The 15265-nt window shown below is 38.8% G+C and overlaps 2 protein-coding genes across 2 annotated transcripts in view; both read left to right on the top strand.

The window, feature by feature from the left end:
- Positions 1 to 15265, top strand: part of PMCA (plasma membrane calcium-transporting ATPase 3) — a 257807-nt gene that overhangs the window by 100249 nt on the left and 142293 nt on the right. The window contains exon 3 of the mRNA XM_034980852.2: positions 15008 to 15075. The gene's annotated coding sequence lies outside the window, so the exon portion shown is untranslated. The remainder of the gene's footprint in view (positions 1 to 15007; positions 15076 to 15265) is intronic.
- LOC117993116 (protein lethal(2)essential for life-like) overlaps positions 12227 to 15265 on the top strand; it is a 182566-nt gene continuing 179527 nt past the window's right edge. Inside the window, exon 1 of the mRNA XM_034980860.2 lies at positions 12227 to 12230. The gene's annotated coding sequence lies outside the window, so the exon portion shown is untranslated. The remainder of the gene's footprint in view (positions 12231 to 15265) is intronic.

Here is a 15265-nt window from a genome sequence, read left to right as displayed (position 1 = left end):
AACCCGGAATCCCATTACCCATAAGCAAAAAAACGATTCGTTTTTGTTACGGATAATACTACAATGTTATTTGCAATGAGGCATTATTATTAAGTACATTTCAATACTTTCGGATTTTTAAAATCACGTTATTTTCTAGAAATATTGCAGATTTTCATATCCGGATGATATCCGCCCATATTTGCACACTTAAGGATTTTCGGTAAAACTGCCCACTTAAGTTTCGACTGTCTGCCATTGGGGAATATTGTGAAAGACATTTTCTTTCGGCATATTTACGAATTTCTGTGTCGGTCTTTGTCCTTATTTCTGTGATACTTTCCTTAAGTGTTTGCAAATCCTGTAGGATTTAACTCTGTTTTGAGTTTCCTATTGTGCTGAATTTTAAATAAAGCGAGAGACAACTTCTCACTGTCCCACTTTTGAGAAAATTCTCCTGTTTCATTTGCGAGAAGAATTCCGCGTTTTGTGATTTAATTAAAACATAACCGCTGCTTTTGAAATAAGTGGAATAGGTATGTGATTATGTTAGTCGAGTGTTTTTATCAGCATCATCATCAACCCATCGCTGGCCCTCCTTTCAGAATGAGAATAGGTTAATAGTCCACCACGCTGCTCAAGTGTGAATTGGCAGACTTCACACACCTTTGAACATAATGGAGAACTCGGACGGACGACATCAGACGAGTAGCAGGGAGCCGCTGGATTCAGGCGGCGCAAGACCGTGGCGTGTGGAAGTCCCTACAAGAGACCTATGTCCAGCTGTGGACGTCCATTGGTTGATGATGATGATAAGATGTTCATATTGTAGGAAATGTTATTCGTCCGGATGTTAATGCATTCGATGGCGATAATAAACTACAATATTTGTTCAATAGAAAACCTATCATCCGCGCTAGACTGAAGCCTGATATAAAAATCAAAAATTCAAAAACGTACCTATCCACTCACAAGCTTATCATATTATGAAGACTGATAGCGGCAGTAAATGGTTTCTATAAATAAATCCTTTTCGATAAGAATTTATCTCCGAAGCCAAGCTAAGCCGTATTATGTAACCAGACACCGAACCAAGTACAAAAAACTTTTACCTTTTGAAGTTATTTCAATAAGTATTTCCAGTATTTGCAAATTCGATCCGGAAAAGAACTCCATTCTAGTTTAATGAAACTACTAGTAGGAATGAGTACTGGGAACTCATAGAAAGGCAAGAGGTGCAAGAGTGGTCGGGGTAACCTTGATGCAGCAGCTGAGCCGGTCGCGTCTGCCCGGGCTGACGTTCGATTTTCACTTGGAGCATCAGCGCGCCCCTCTCACCCGGGTGGGCGTGGTCTGCGGGCCGGTCAATAGCACGACTCCGCGCATCTCGCTCTCACTCCATCGGCATGCATATCGGCGTCTCTGTCCCCCCGGGGATGATTGAAACGTCTGATGCCGCAGGCGCCCCGCGCTCCCCCTCATCAAGGACGTTCAGTGAATCCGTCCCTCTCTGCCGCGATAGCACGTGTCCCCGTTACTATTTCATAATATAATGTGTGCCCCCCTAGTGCCGCGCGAAAATTCTCTAGCAATTATGAGTCAAGTGCGTGATGAATTAGGTGACCAATTTGCGTGAAAGGATTGTTGAGCTGCAAGCTGTGAATATGCTAAGCCTTTGTGGACATTTCGGTTTTGGTCGGTGTGCAGTGACATGGAGATAAGAGGAGTTTCTGGGAACATCACGTTGCACTTTCCGTCCTCATTCTCTTGCCTTACTAGTGCTCTCGATAATTTCCCAGGTACGTTCAATTATTACTTAATCGTCATTCATTATGCCTGTTTTATTACTTCATCCAATTAAATACTGTTTCGCATGTGAATAATAATTCATTATTCTTTTCTTATACAAAATATTTAAAGAGCACGAGACGTTTGTAAAATTTTAACCCAAATATGACTTTTTAAAAAAACTTGTTCGTGTTAACCTAAAAATAACACCGGTACGGTATATAACCAAAAGGTTTGTCACAACCAAAAAATGTTTATATTGAATTTGCTGATTAACGTCTACATAATTTCATCCAAATAGAATATTCCTCCAAGCAGACTTCGTGATATTTGCAAATGAATCAAATATAGGGCGTGTCGAAGCTAGTCTTGCAAATGTATTTCTTCCATTGTACATCGATTTTACCATACGTATTTTAAGACTTTCGGTTGCCATGACAGGTGGTTCTCGAGTCGGAAGGCGCGCCTTTGTGTTCCTGGCGCGCCTCTGAATGATGGTGTTCAACTTGTTGGTAGTGAAGGAAGATCTGCCGCTGCAGCCTCTAGGTGACGCATGGAACACTGTGCAGTTTTAGTCGGTGAGAGTCCCACATAACTTCAGGCTGCTCCGGGCTCGGTGGTATCCATGACGAATTCCCCTGCGAAAAACGACCTTTATTCTATTTTTAACTGAATAGGCTTGCGCTTAAATGCAATCACACCAAACAGTATTAGGCTATGATGCAGCCTAAGGTGATGTCTGCCTAAAAGGTGCCTATTCACTCTTAAGACTTTTCAAGGTATTATAGCTAGCGGGAAAGCGGAAGCCGGAAAGGCGTCTTTATTTCAAGAAGTCACTACTACTTCTACTAGTAGTGTTAGGTATGTTCCACTTTTTCTGGAAAAGTTGCCACAAAATGTCACTGCAGCATCATTATATTTCCATAGACGATTTGACTACTGTGGTCTTATCAGTGGAAGGAAAGTTCCGGATTCGATTCTCGTTAGGGGAAATTTAGAATTGTTGTAATTTCTTAATTTTCTCTAGTCTGGTCTGGTGGGAGGCTGCGGCTTAGTTACCACGTTATCGGCAAATCCGTGCCGCCAAGCGAATTAGCGTTCCGGTACGACGCCGTGTATAAACCAAAGGGTTTGATAAAAACTGCCATACTTCTTCCAAGTCCGACTGCATCTTCACTTACCATCAGATGAGATTGCAGTCTAGAGCTAACTTGTATCTGAATAAAAAAAAGGTTTCACTTTTTATGGAAAAGTTACCACAGAATTTCACTGCAGCACTACAATATTTCCATAGACGCCGCCTGGTCGACGCCGGTTGTCTAGACGCGAAATAATTATATCGAGCCAAGAGAGGCGGGTTCAGATGTGAGTCACCCAAATTTGTCTTAGGATCGATGTGTATTTCGTCCATTTGTTGAAGAAGGTCAGAGAGTAATCGAATACGGCCTATTGTTTGCTTTGGGAACTGCCGAATCCGATATGGTGCTTTTTGTATTGATTTCTGTACATTACGATTGTGCGGTATGTTTTGGATATTGGGAAAGGGGCGTTTTAGATAATTGACTTAACAAAACCGGTCAAGTGCGAGCCGGACTCGCACATGAAGGGTTCTTTACCATCGTACAAGATTTTTTTTTTTTTAATTTTCATTTGTTTGTACCTAATAGAAATTCACATCAACTCTCTTACAAATTAAGGTTTACGAGATACTGCCCGCTGACATACAGACGGACGAGTGGATAGTGGAGGCTTAGTAATATTTAAATTCGGGTACGGAACCCTAAAAAGTAGAGTGAGACGTGTAGGTATAGTACGCGACAGGTCGAGATGGCAATCGGAGAGGGAATGCCGACGAGCGCGGGTGACTTGCGGGTGACCCCCGCCTCATACCCCGATTGCCACCTCAACCTACTTACCAAACCACCAAAAGACGTGGCGTGCGACAGTCACCGGTGGCTGTGGTCGGTGGCCGTTTGCGCGGAGCCTATATCAAAACGTCGAATAAAATCTGCTAAGGGCCTGTAACATGGTTAGTTTAAGGTAGTTATAGTCCCTTAAAGGGGTCACGAGCAATACATACACAGTATGTAACGGTAGAATTACAGTGCTCTATTACATAAGTTCAGCAAGTACAAGTGAGTCTAACTACATTAATGGATATGTCGCCAACTTGGTTAAGTTTACATAACCTATGTTTATAACCAGATATTGCGGGTTCTAGTAAACGGATTGTAAATGCTCTCTCGGTTCAGTGATGTTATGGGCAGATTACACCTACCGAGTAGTGAAGCGAGACAGTAAAATGTCACTCGGCCGAGACAGTGCTGTGGCTGAGAAATTGCGGCGAAGTTGCACTCGTTAAAGTGTTTACACCAACCGAGTACTCGGCTGAGGACACTGACTCGCCACTGTACTCGGTAGGTGTAATCTGCCCATTAAAGATTTGTACACGGTTTGGTTCTCGTATAATCTACAGTTACTATAGGTATTAATATTATAAAGAGGTAAAGTTTGTAAATTTGTTTGTACCCCTACAAACTAGCCTTTCACGGCCCAACAGTTTCACAGATTTTGATAAAATTTGGTACCAAGTTAGCTTACATCCAGAGGAAGGACTTATGCTCTTGGTGTTTATCCCGGAAAATTAAAGAGTACTGACGGAATTTTTGAAAAACCTCAATCCACGCGGACGAAGTCGCGGGCATCATCAATATAAGTCCCGCAAATTGCTAATGAGCGTGGTCGCTATTTTAGTGACGTCATCACTAGACTAAAGTTTCGAACTGATGGTATATTTTTTTTTCGGCTGGCGTCAAAATGACGTTTCACTATTACAAGAGTGAATAGGCACCTTCTAGGCAAACGCGTCCCATATTTGGCCACATCATCACTTCCATAGCCTCCTTTATCTTATAGAGAAGGCTATGTCACTTCCCATCAGGTGTGATCGTGGTCAAGCGTGCGCCTATAATGAATAAAAAAAACGTCATTTCGATATACATAGACATGACATTTAAAATTACATCATCGCTGGAACCTGATTCACAATTCACACAAGCGCCAGCAACGTGTGCGGGTGCATATTCATGAATACGAACATCAAGTAACACGTCCAAAAGAAGACAAGTCTAAAAAGTCAGCATTTCATGCAGGGAGCAGCACATTCTGATTAGACAATATTATGATCGACCTAAGCGGATCGAAGCGGAGATGTCTTCAATAGACCAATCAGACTAATGATAGGTAGATGACGTAACCATTTTTTCATGACATCTATCAATTTTGATTGGTCTGCTAACACATCTCCGCCCATGTCCGCTTTGGTGAATAACCGAAGTTTAAATATATTTGGGATACAATTGGGACTGACATCCGATAGGTAGGGGAGATTGATAAGTCGTCAGTTCAAATGACTAAATTATTGTGCCCGTTTCTAGCCCAAGATTTTCGCTATGTTGGACAAAAAATGCGAAAGGGTAACAAAGCTAATTCAAGCTTATCATTTCTCATTTGGTTTAAAAAAGTATAAATCACAAATACACGTTCTTATCGCATATAAGTCCCGCAAATTGCTAATGAGCGTGGCCGCCATTTTAGAGACGTCAGCACTAGACTGAAGTTTCGAGCTAATGGTATATTTTTACTTAAACATACGTCAAATCAGACTCAAATGACGGCAAAATGACGTCATTTCGATGTTAATGAGACATGGTTCCAGCGCAATAGCAATTTGCGGAACTTATACCACCCAATATTTTTTTCGACCTTGTGGTCTGGTACTGATTTTGTATAGCGAGTTATGATTTGCCTCTATAGAAGCAGCGTTACTTTTTGGAAAGCAGCGTCATTCACACAACTATCATAAACAGCTAGGAAGATAAAACCACCCACAATTGTTGATATTTGCATGACATCTCGAAATGTTTCTTTTGATTTAACCACGGATTTAACGCAACATTGTTTTATACTGACCTGGCAAAGAGATCTATTCATGAAACGAATACTGCCAACTTGCCTCAGAATTAATACACGTGTAATATTGCGTGAATACCCGTATGTATTAACTAGCTTATGCTCGCGACTCCTTCCGCGTGGACTACATTTTCAATTTCAATCCCCTATTTTACTCCCTTAGGGGTTGAATTTTCAAAAATCCCTTGTCAGCGGATGCCTGCGTCATAACTCATAATCGCTATATGTATGCCAAATTTCAGCCCAATCCGTCCAGTAGTTTCAGCTTTTCCTTTTATATATTTCTGTTTTTCATGTTCTGATTTTTCTGAAAGATTACTTTGGTTACCTCTATTACCTTCTTATAAAATCTCGTGCATGGTAGTAGATACTAGCGTTTAGTAGTATAAACACACCAGAAGTGAATTTAAATATTAATCACGAATCACGATGCGTATAATTTATAATAACCTTACTGCAATATTAGTCTACGTCTGAACGAGACTAACTGAAAAACCACGAACCACCCGTATTTATACCATCGAGTCAAGATAGTTGCCCCATAAGTCATAACAGATCACGTGACTTCCATTCCAAAAGGCGCCAAATAAAAGTGCGAAACAGTAGGTATGTCGCAAATGTATCCTTTTGCTAAAATGGAGACATTAAAATAACATCAAGGCATCACGTTCCAAAGTGATTCATGCATCACACAAGCCAGCATCGTTTGTAATGCCTGTTTCCCACGGTGTGTGATTGTGCGGATTATCACGCACGGCCGACGACCATGGACAGCAACGAATGTCGCAAGACTCGGACGACGACGTGTCTGCGCCAAAAATCAAAATCAAATATTTTATTCAAAATAAGTACAAATGTACACTTTTTGAACGTTATTTAAATCAATTATATATAAGAAAAAAAGATAAGGTAGATCGTAATTATAGTAAAAATAATAATTATAATAACTCATTAATTTCAGTGAGAATAAAATGTTAATAAAAATAAAATTAACGTAAAATAACAACATTACAATAATAATGAGAAGTAACATTAAGTATAACCAAGGACGATACTCTTCACACTGCGTTGCGGGCTGGTCCGCGTCCATCTGCAATATCACGTACCGTGGGAAGCCGGTATAACAAGTACCACAGATACAATATAGACACGTACAACGTCATTCACAGCAGTGTGTGTACACATGAAAGATAAAACGCCCACGGTTGTGGATGTCTGTGTGATATTCCTAAACGTTTCCTTGATTGATCCCAACGTATTGTTTGGAAGCAACACTTTCAAACAGATCTACGTCAGACGAGAAGACCGCCACCTGCTGGATTTTAAACAGGTGAATCAGTAGATGTAACAAGAAAATCTTCAAAATAAAGTCGTTGATGTTTTTCCAGTGAATTTCTGTTTTGAGTGAAAATCTCGGAAGATTGTATTTAAATTAAGAAAAATCAAAGACCAATCCTAATGCTTACCTAATACTCTAAATTAAATAGGTAATCAAATATTTGGATGAGACTTCTTTACTGTTTTAAGTTGTAAAAAAATTTCATCATTAGCTGCAATTTCATCTGAATCACAAATATACGTATATTAGCTTATTTCCGCGCATTTACGTTTCTTTTGAACTCCCGTTAGAATTTCACGAAATCCTTATTGCACCCCTAAGGTAATTTCAAGGATCCTTCAAATTTCAAATCTACGTCCATCGGTTTAGGTTTCAAGGTTTTTTTACCATAAAGCAAATTCAGTATCTGCCTCTATGCTACTTACACGTTCTTCTACCAAGTTAGACTCCATATATCTATCCACCTAAGATACGATACGTGTAGTTTAATATACTTAGCTACGTACGGCTAAATTCATATCCGGATAAAACACAATATAGTTATGCTTTAGTATTATACGAAACCCAGCACAGATGGATTCATCTCGTCCACCTTATTTTACTGTCCTTGTATTATGCAACTTCCTTACATTTCGTCTCGACATGTATATTAGTTTAGGCTTACATCAAGTACACTGTAATACCTACATATGAGTTTTAATCATCTTATCAGTATATTAAAGATTTAAAATTAATACCAGTGACAGAAGAATTCTAGTATGTCTGCAGAGATTATATAATATAGGTACCTACCTAACTCGTGTTTGCCTATTTGTTTAAGTAACATGTACGCCAGTGTCACTATCTTTGAAATGTTATAATATCTTGATAACTGGTAAATACTTAATTGTGATAAAAATAATAGAGAAGGTTAAATTATTATAATTAAGGAATCTGATAGAGACGGTCGTGTTTTAGGTGATATTGTTATTAATATTGATAATTTGTGTGAAGTGAGTGATCATCCTAATAAAACAGCCACCGTTGATAAGTTCTTCGATAATTTTAAAGTTCACAGTGATCAAAGTTGTTCGACAGTTCCTTCACATTGTAAATTAAGATAAGCTCCGTGTAAGTAACCCGTCTCATCTTTCTGAACTCTAAACCTGATTTCACACTACATCGACCGACCGATCGATCGATTGTCAAAATGACGTCATTTCGATATTAATGAGACATGGTTCCACCGCTATTTGCGGGACTTATACATTAACTCGGTGACCCATAACACTCACTTGCTCAAGAGAAATGCACAGTGAAGAATTAAAGTCAAATAGCAGCAAATACAGTCCAAAGCTACCAACATCTAAACTTAGTGTAAATAGTGAATACATACAGCGAAACTCCTTTGCTCCGCGCTAAGCAAAGCTTTGCGCTGCCCTGGCAAACCTCAACTGATTGTTTGGGTACGCTTTGGCTCTTTGTACTTACATTTAACATAGCTATCTGCAAAATCTATCATAGAGCTATCTGTAGTTAATTAAATTAGCTTAAAAGTTTATTGGAGTGTTCATTGTGATCAAATAAAAAGCTTTTCTTTCTTTCTTTCTTTCTTCTTCCTTCAAAATATCTGCCGTGAAGATGTATGTCGATATTACCAGTAACTTTAATGAAGAATCTCCCTTTGTAATCATCATCATCAAATGCCAAGGAAAAGCATGATTTCGAAAGTGGTTCGTTAGTTACATCTTTGTTAAGGCCATTGCATTCGCTAATGACAGTTGCCGTTTCACCTTGAAACTAGCAATTTTTGTTTTGGCGTTTGGTTTTGGCGCAATTTATTGACATTTGATCAGCTGATATTAATTACTAACACGCACTTTTAGTACTTTAACGTACTAGGGTAAAGGACTCCAGTAAATAAACGAATACGAAACCTCGAAAAAATCGGTGTACATACATTTAAAAAAACGGGCCGAATTGAGAACCATCTCCTTTTTGGAAGTTGGTTACTAAATGCGAAAGTGTATCTGTCTATCTGCTAAGGCAAATTTTTAACCCGTAAAATTAGAGAGTTCCCACGGGATTTTCAAAAAGCCTAAATCCACGCCCACGAAATCGCGGGCATCATTTAGTATTTTTTTATTATTTTGTGTATCTATATTATAGTCATAAATTATTTAATAATCAAAAAGAGCAAAAATAATGCGCGGTATTAATTATTGTTATACTTATATTTTTTTATTTAACAGGAAAACTTACAGCTAATTGGAAAAGTAAATTGATAAGAACAGAAGAAAATTGAAGCTGATGACAAGTTTCACAAATAGAATTTATATAAGACTAGCTTATGCTCGCGACTACGTCCGCGTATACTACATAAATTTCAAACACCTATTTCACCCCCTTAGGAGTTGAATTTTCAAAAAATCCTTTCTTAGCGGATGCCTACGTCGTAGATAGATAGAAATACTTTATTGCACATAAAAAATATTACATAACATGACAAAGAAACTAAAACGAAAAAAAGATTGTATGCAAAGGCGGCCTTATTGCTCACAGCAATCTACCAGGCAACCTTTGGTGAAAGGAGAAACTAGGTGTGTTGGATAGTACTTACACGCAATACAGAAAAATGTAGTATAAAACAATATAATATAATTAATTAATAAGTACCTAACTATTCCAGTAATACATACATAACTATCATACATATACATATCTATTATAAATATCAATATATATACAATCCATAATAGTAATACAATCCATAATACTCGACTACGACGACGATAGGTATATACCTATCGTCGTCGTAGTCGTAATAGCTATCAGCATGCCAAATTTCAGCCCGATCCGTCCATTAATTTGAGCTGTGCATTGATAGATCAGTCAGTCAGTCACGTTTTCCTTCTATATTAAAGATCAAAAAACAAAAAAAAACTCGACTGAGGGAGAGAGAGAATAGAGGCAAAAGTAGTAAATGTTTGTCGTATACCGTCAATTGTAACACCTACAGTTGACGATTGATTTTTAAAAAACCTAATTCTACGCGGACGAAGTCGCAGGCATCACCTAGTAGTTTATAAGTCACTTAGGACCTTTGTAAACAGCGTCATACTTACTCATAGGCGAGCAAAATCCGACACGATTTTATTCCGAACGTAGAGGGCTGGCAAAGCACCCGACATTTCTTGTCGGCGCCAACACAAAATCGGTTTTAGTCAAGCGTGCATCATATAAAATGTTCTGCCACTGGAACATCCGATTAAAATCCGGGCCCGACAACCGACAAGTGGGAACCGACTCTTACGGAAATAATCGACTGTGATAGACAAACAGACGGAAGGACGGAGCAAATCGAACCATAAGGGTTCCATTTTTAGGGTTCCGTAGCCAAATGGCAAAAAACGGAACCCTTATAGATTCGTCATGTCTGTCTGTCTATCCGTCCGTATGTCACAGCCACTTTTTTACGAAACTATAGGAGCTATACTGTTGAAACTTGGTAAGTAGACGTATGCTGTGAACCGCACTAAGATTTTCACACAAAAATAGAAAAAAACAGTAAATTTTGGGGGTTCCCCATGCTTAGAACTGAAACTGAATAATTTTTTTTCATCAAACCCATACGTGTGGGTTATCTATGGATAGGTCTTTAAAAATGAAATTGAAGTTTCTAATATATTTTTTTTCCAAACTGAATAGTTTGTGTGACACTTCCAAAGTGGTAAAATGTGTGTGTGTGTGTGTGTGTGTGTCCCTGTTACTTCTAAAATACTAGAATGATGAAACAAAAAAAAAATATGATGATATTACCATGAAAGTTTGCTTTCACCGAAAATTGGTTTGAACGAGATCTAGTAAGTAGTTTTTGATTTATCGTGCAAAATGTCGATAAAATACGATTGAAGTACGGAACCCTTAGTGCGCGAGTCTGATTCGCACTTGGCTGGTTTTTACGATTATGGTACGGAAACCCTTAAAAACTCTTATTCATAAAAATTTGTATCAGCTGGTTTAATTCCTGGTAGTTTTTATTTATGGTAAAAACCTGTGATTTGTTCATTCACTTGAGTCTTTTACCCTAGAACCTGATTAAACCGACCGCCCCATATCGAAACCCAGTAAATGACATTTTTTGAAAAAATCGTTATCTTATGTCATAATTTTTACTTCAATAGTATCTCCCATTATTGTAAGGAAAACAGCATTAAAATCTATACTTCCACATCCATATCTATACTCCATACCTACTTAATATTATAAATGCGAAAGTGTGTCTGTCTGTCCGTCCGTCGGTCTGTCTGTCTGTCCGTCCGTCGGTCTGTCTGTCTGTCTGCTAGCCTTTCAAGGCCCATCCGTTCAACCAATTTTGACGAAATTTGGTACAGCGATAGCTTGCATCCCGGGGAAGGACATAGGCTACTTTTTATTTCGGAAAATCAAAGAGTTCCCACAGGATTTTAAAAACCTAAATCCACGCAGACGAAGTCGCGGGCATCCTCTGGTTTTCCATATAACAGAAATTTTGATACCTCTAAAGTCTAAACCTACAGTACGCGACAGGTTGAAAAAATGGTAATCGGGGAGGGAATGCCTCGTATACCCGCACAGCTCCTGCGCTAACCAGGTGCAGTCGTGCGCCTTATGACGTGCGGGTGTACGGCGCGTCCCCTTGCCATATCCCGATTACCCTCTCAACCTGTCGCAGGCTATATATAGTAAGTGCACCTTATACAATGAGAAAACCAATTCAAAGCCTAGTAAGTCGCTCTGACCATTTTAAAAACATAACCCATGATCTAAAATCCAAATCAAAACAGTAAAGACGTTTAATAATGCATTAAAAGTAAGAATAGGAAAGGCAATAAGCTCTATAGTACGCGAGATGAATGATGAGAAAATGACAGATGGAAATCGGGGTATAAGGCCCGCACACCCGCACAGCCCCCACGCTAACCCGGTGCGTGATAGCGCGGGTGACGTCCCCACCCCGATTGCCATCTCGACCTGTCACGTACTATAGGTACATGTTAAATGTTTGCAAGGAAAATACTTTGCATACAATAATGTTTTTTCTGCATTATTTAACAAAGTCTAACTACTAGAAAATCTACTGAAAATACTTAGTCTTAAAATAAAATAAATTAAATTATCTCCCTGCGATCTCGTCTGATGTCGTTTACAGGGTTTGGATTTTAGGCAGCCGAAATGTCACTGTTGACGCTATCAGAAGACCTAAAGCTTACGCTAGAACACAGAACTGTCATAATTCGTGTTCACTTAACCTAACGACTCTCAGAGGGCTGAGAGGCAATAAATCTTTTTCTTATAATCCATACTAATAGTATAAATGCGAAAGTGTGTCTGTCTGTCTGCTAGCTTTTCACGGCCCAACAGTTTAACCGATTTTGATGAAATTTAGTACAGAGTCAGCTTATATCCCAGGGAAGGCTACTTAGGCTACTTTTTATCTCGCAAGAGTTCCCAGGGGATTTTAAAAAACCCAAATCCACGCGGACGAAGTCGCGGGCATCATCTAGTTTTAAATATCATTTTAATTTGAAATAGCCTTAATAATTATTATTAAGGCTTCAAGTTAACAGGTTATGCCAGATGCTTTCAAATTTTTTTTTTTTTCAAAATTTAAGAAGAAGAAGAAAGGCATAATCATCATCATCATCATCATCATCAACCGACAGACGTCCACTGTTGGACATAGGTCTCTAATAAGGTCTTCCTCATGGCACAGTCTTTCACCGCCTGAATCGAGCGGCTCCCTGTGACTCGTTTGATTCGTCTGTCCACCTAGAGGGGGTCTTCTAACGCTGCGCTTTCAGGTGCGAGGTCGCCATTCCAGTACCTTGGGAATTGGGATCGTATTTTGTAAATATATATTGGCTTTTCGAATTACGAGCGCTCATTACCACTTGAAATGAAATGAAATTAAATGAAATGAAATTCAAATATGGATCTGACACATAGGTATAATACTTACTAAGAAAATATTACTGTCTGTCAACATAATCTATGACAACCTCACAACTAGTACCTAATACTACGATAATTTTAAAATAAATTTGAGTAGTGAGCAGGCTTCATTTTGAGATAAATAAATCTCTATTTTATTATTCAACCATTACCAGTACATATAAACACAACTTTCATTCAAAAATAATAAGTTTATAGCGTAATTTTACGAAGAAATGGTGGCGCGCAGCTCCACCCGCCATGACAGCCAAAAGGCTACTGCAAATACTGACGGCATTTAGCGCCTGCAAGAAAATGAATAATTTCCGTTCGTTTTAGATTATTTAAGAAATGAAAAACATTTAGTTTAAAACCAATAATTTAAAATGATAAGATAACCTAAACATATTGTTTTGTGATGGTTTGAATTTAACACGTTTAGCCGTTAAAGAAAAAAACAACAAAACAAGTAGATCATAGCATTGTTTTCAACATCAATTCTTCAAAAAACGGGATAATTTGAACAAATGTGATATAGGTCATTATGATCTTCACAAATTGAAGTTTTTTATTACATGTATTTAATAGTTATTAATGCTTTAGGAAAGAAAATCTTTTTCTTCAAATTTACAGCATTTTCGCGATTTGACACTTCCTTTCCCCTTAATGAACCGATGGATTTCAACTGATAAACATAGTTCGCTTTACTCAAAGGAATTTTTATACTCAACGGTCTTATATCACTTTTTTTTTTTAAATTTAGATACAAGTTAGCCCTTGACTGCAATCTCACCTGGTGGTAAGTGACGATGCAGTCTAAGATGGAAGCGGGCTAACCTGGAAGGGGTATGGCAGTTTTTAATAAACCCATGCCCCTTGGGTTTCTACACGGCATCGTACCGGAACGCTAAATCGCTTGGCGGCACGGCTTTGCCGATAGGGTGGTAACTAGCCACGGCCGAAGCCTCCCACCAGACCAGACCAGAAATTTAAAAATTATAAAATTGCAAATCCCTGCCAGGAATCGAACCCGGGACCTCCCACTAATAAGACCACAGCGCTTACCACTGCGCCAGGGAGACTTACCTAAATATGAAAAGGAAAAAGTGACTGGCTGACTGATTGATCTATCAAAGCGCAGCTCAAACTACTGAACGGATCGTGCTGAAATTTGCCATGCAGATTGCAGATGTCGGCATCCGCTAAGAAAGAATTTTTGAAAAATCAATCCCTAAGGGGGTGAAACAGGGGCTTGAAAGCGTAGTCCACGCGGACGAGGTCACGAGACGAATCCCTACGTCTGTATCGACACATACTTAATGTGAATTATTTATCTTTATTTTGAATACTTTCCGCTTTACTTTCATCAATATTTTATATGAAAGTAATTTAATAAAAATTTGCACAGTAACGCACTGCAGTAGTTAATTCCGCTATTAATCCACACGAAAATTGACGTAAGCAAATATCCGATGCTCCATATACAATTGATCCTATAAGCCTCCGTTCAATCAACGGCCGTCAGGCTTAAATAACCTCTATCATAACGTATTAAAGTGCAAATTGCTATTGATACGCTAGACCGGTTACCGGTTCCAGTTAAATGGCAATACGGAGAAGTGAATACGGCAGGCGATCGACTTCCTCCGAGTCTGAAGCCCGAACACCAAGTTTTGTTGTCCATCGGCTTTGGAATTTTAATGCATTCTGCTGAAACGTCAGATATAGCTCGATGAGCAATAATAATTTATCACGCTCTGAGTACGACGTTACGAAACCTTACTACCTAGTCGATTTTATTTTGATGATGTACAAAACGATTTTGAAGAATATACGGCATAATATCAAACGTGATTCATTATTGTCCTTTTCCTTCCAACTGTGTTATGTTCATTCTAAAATTTCCACAAAAGATATACAATAAGAAAAATAGAAAACTTTTTCAACTGTTATTAAAAGTTTTTTCTTTTTTTACAGGTCGCCACCTGCAGCATAATAGGGAGCCATACGCCGCGGCGGAAAGACGGGTGCGACACGCACTCGTGGTATGTAAAGCCTTATCTTATAAAAGGCGGTCACTGAAAATCAGCGTTGGGGCGTCTGGTACCTCAGATATTTGCTGTAGAGGTGTGTGTCTGAGGGGCCCGACGTCTCAACACAAGCTGAGTGGCCTACCTGTTCGAGGTGTTGCACTGCTGTACAGGACGATATTGCCTACACCATGTACCACCTATA

The sequence above is a fragment of the Maniola hyperantus genome, chromosome 23, assembly GCF_902806685.2.
Source record: "Maniola hyperantus chromosome 23, iAphHyp1.2, whole genome shotgun sequence".
Lineage (NCBI taxonomy): Eukaryota > Metazoa > Arthropoda > Insecta > Lepidoptera > Nymphalidae > Maniola > Maniola hyperantus.
Note: the sequence above shows the minus strand (reverse complement) of the source record. Positions and strands in the feature narration are given on the sequence as shown.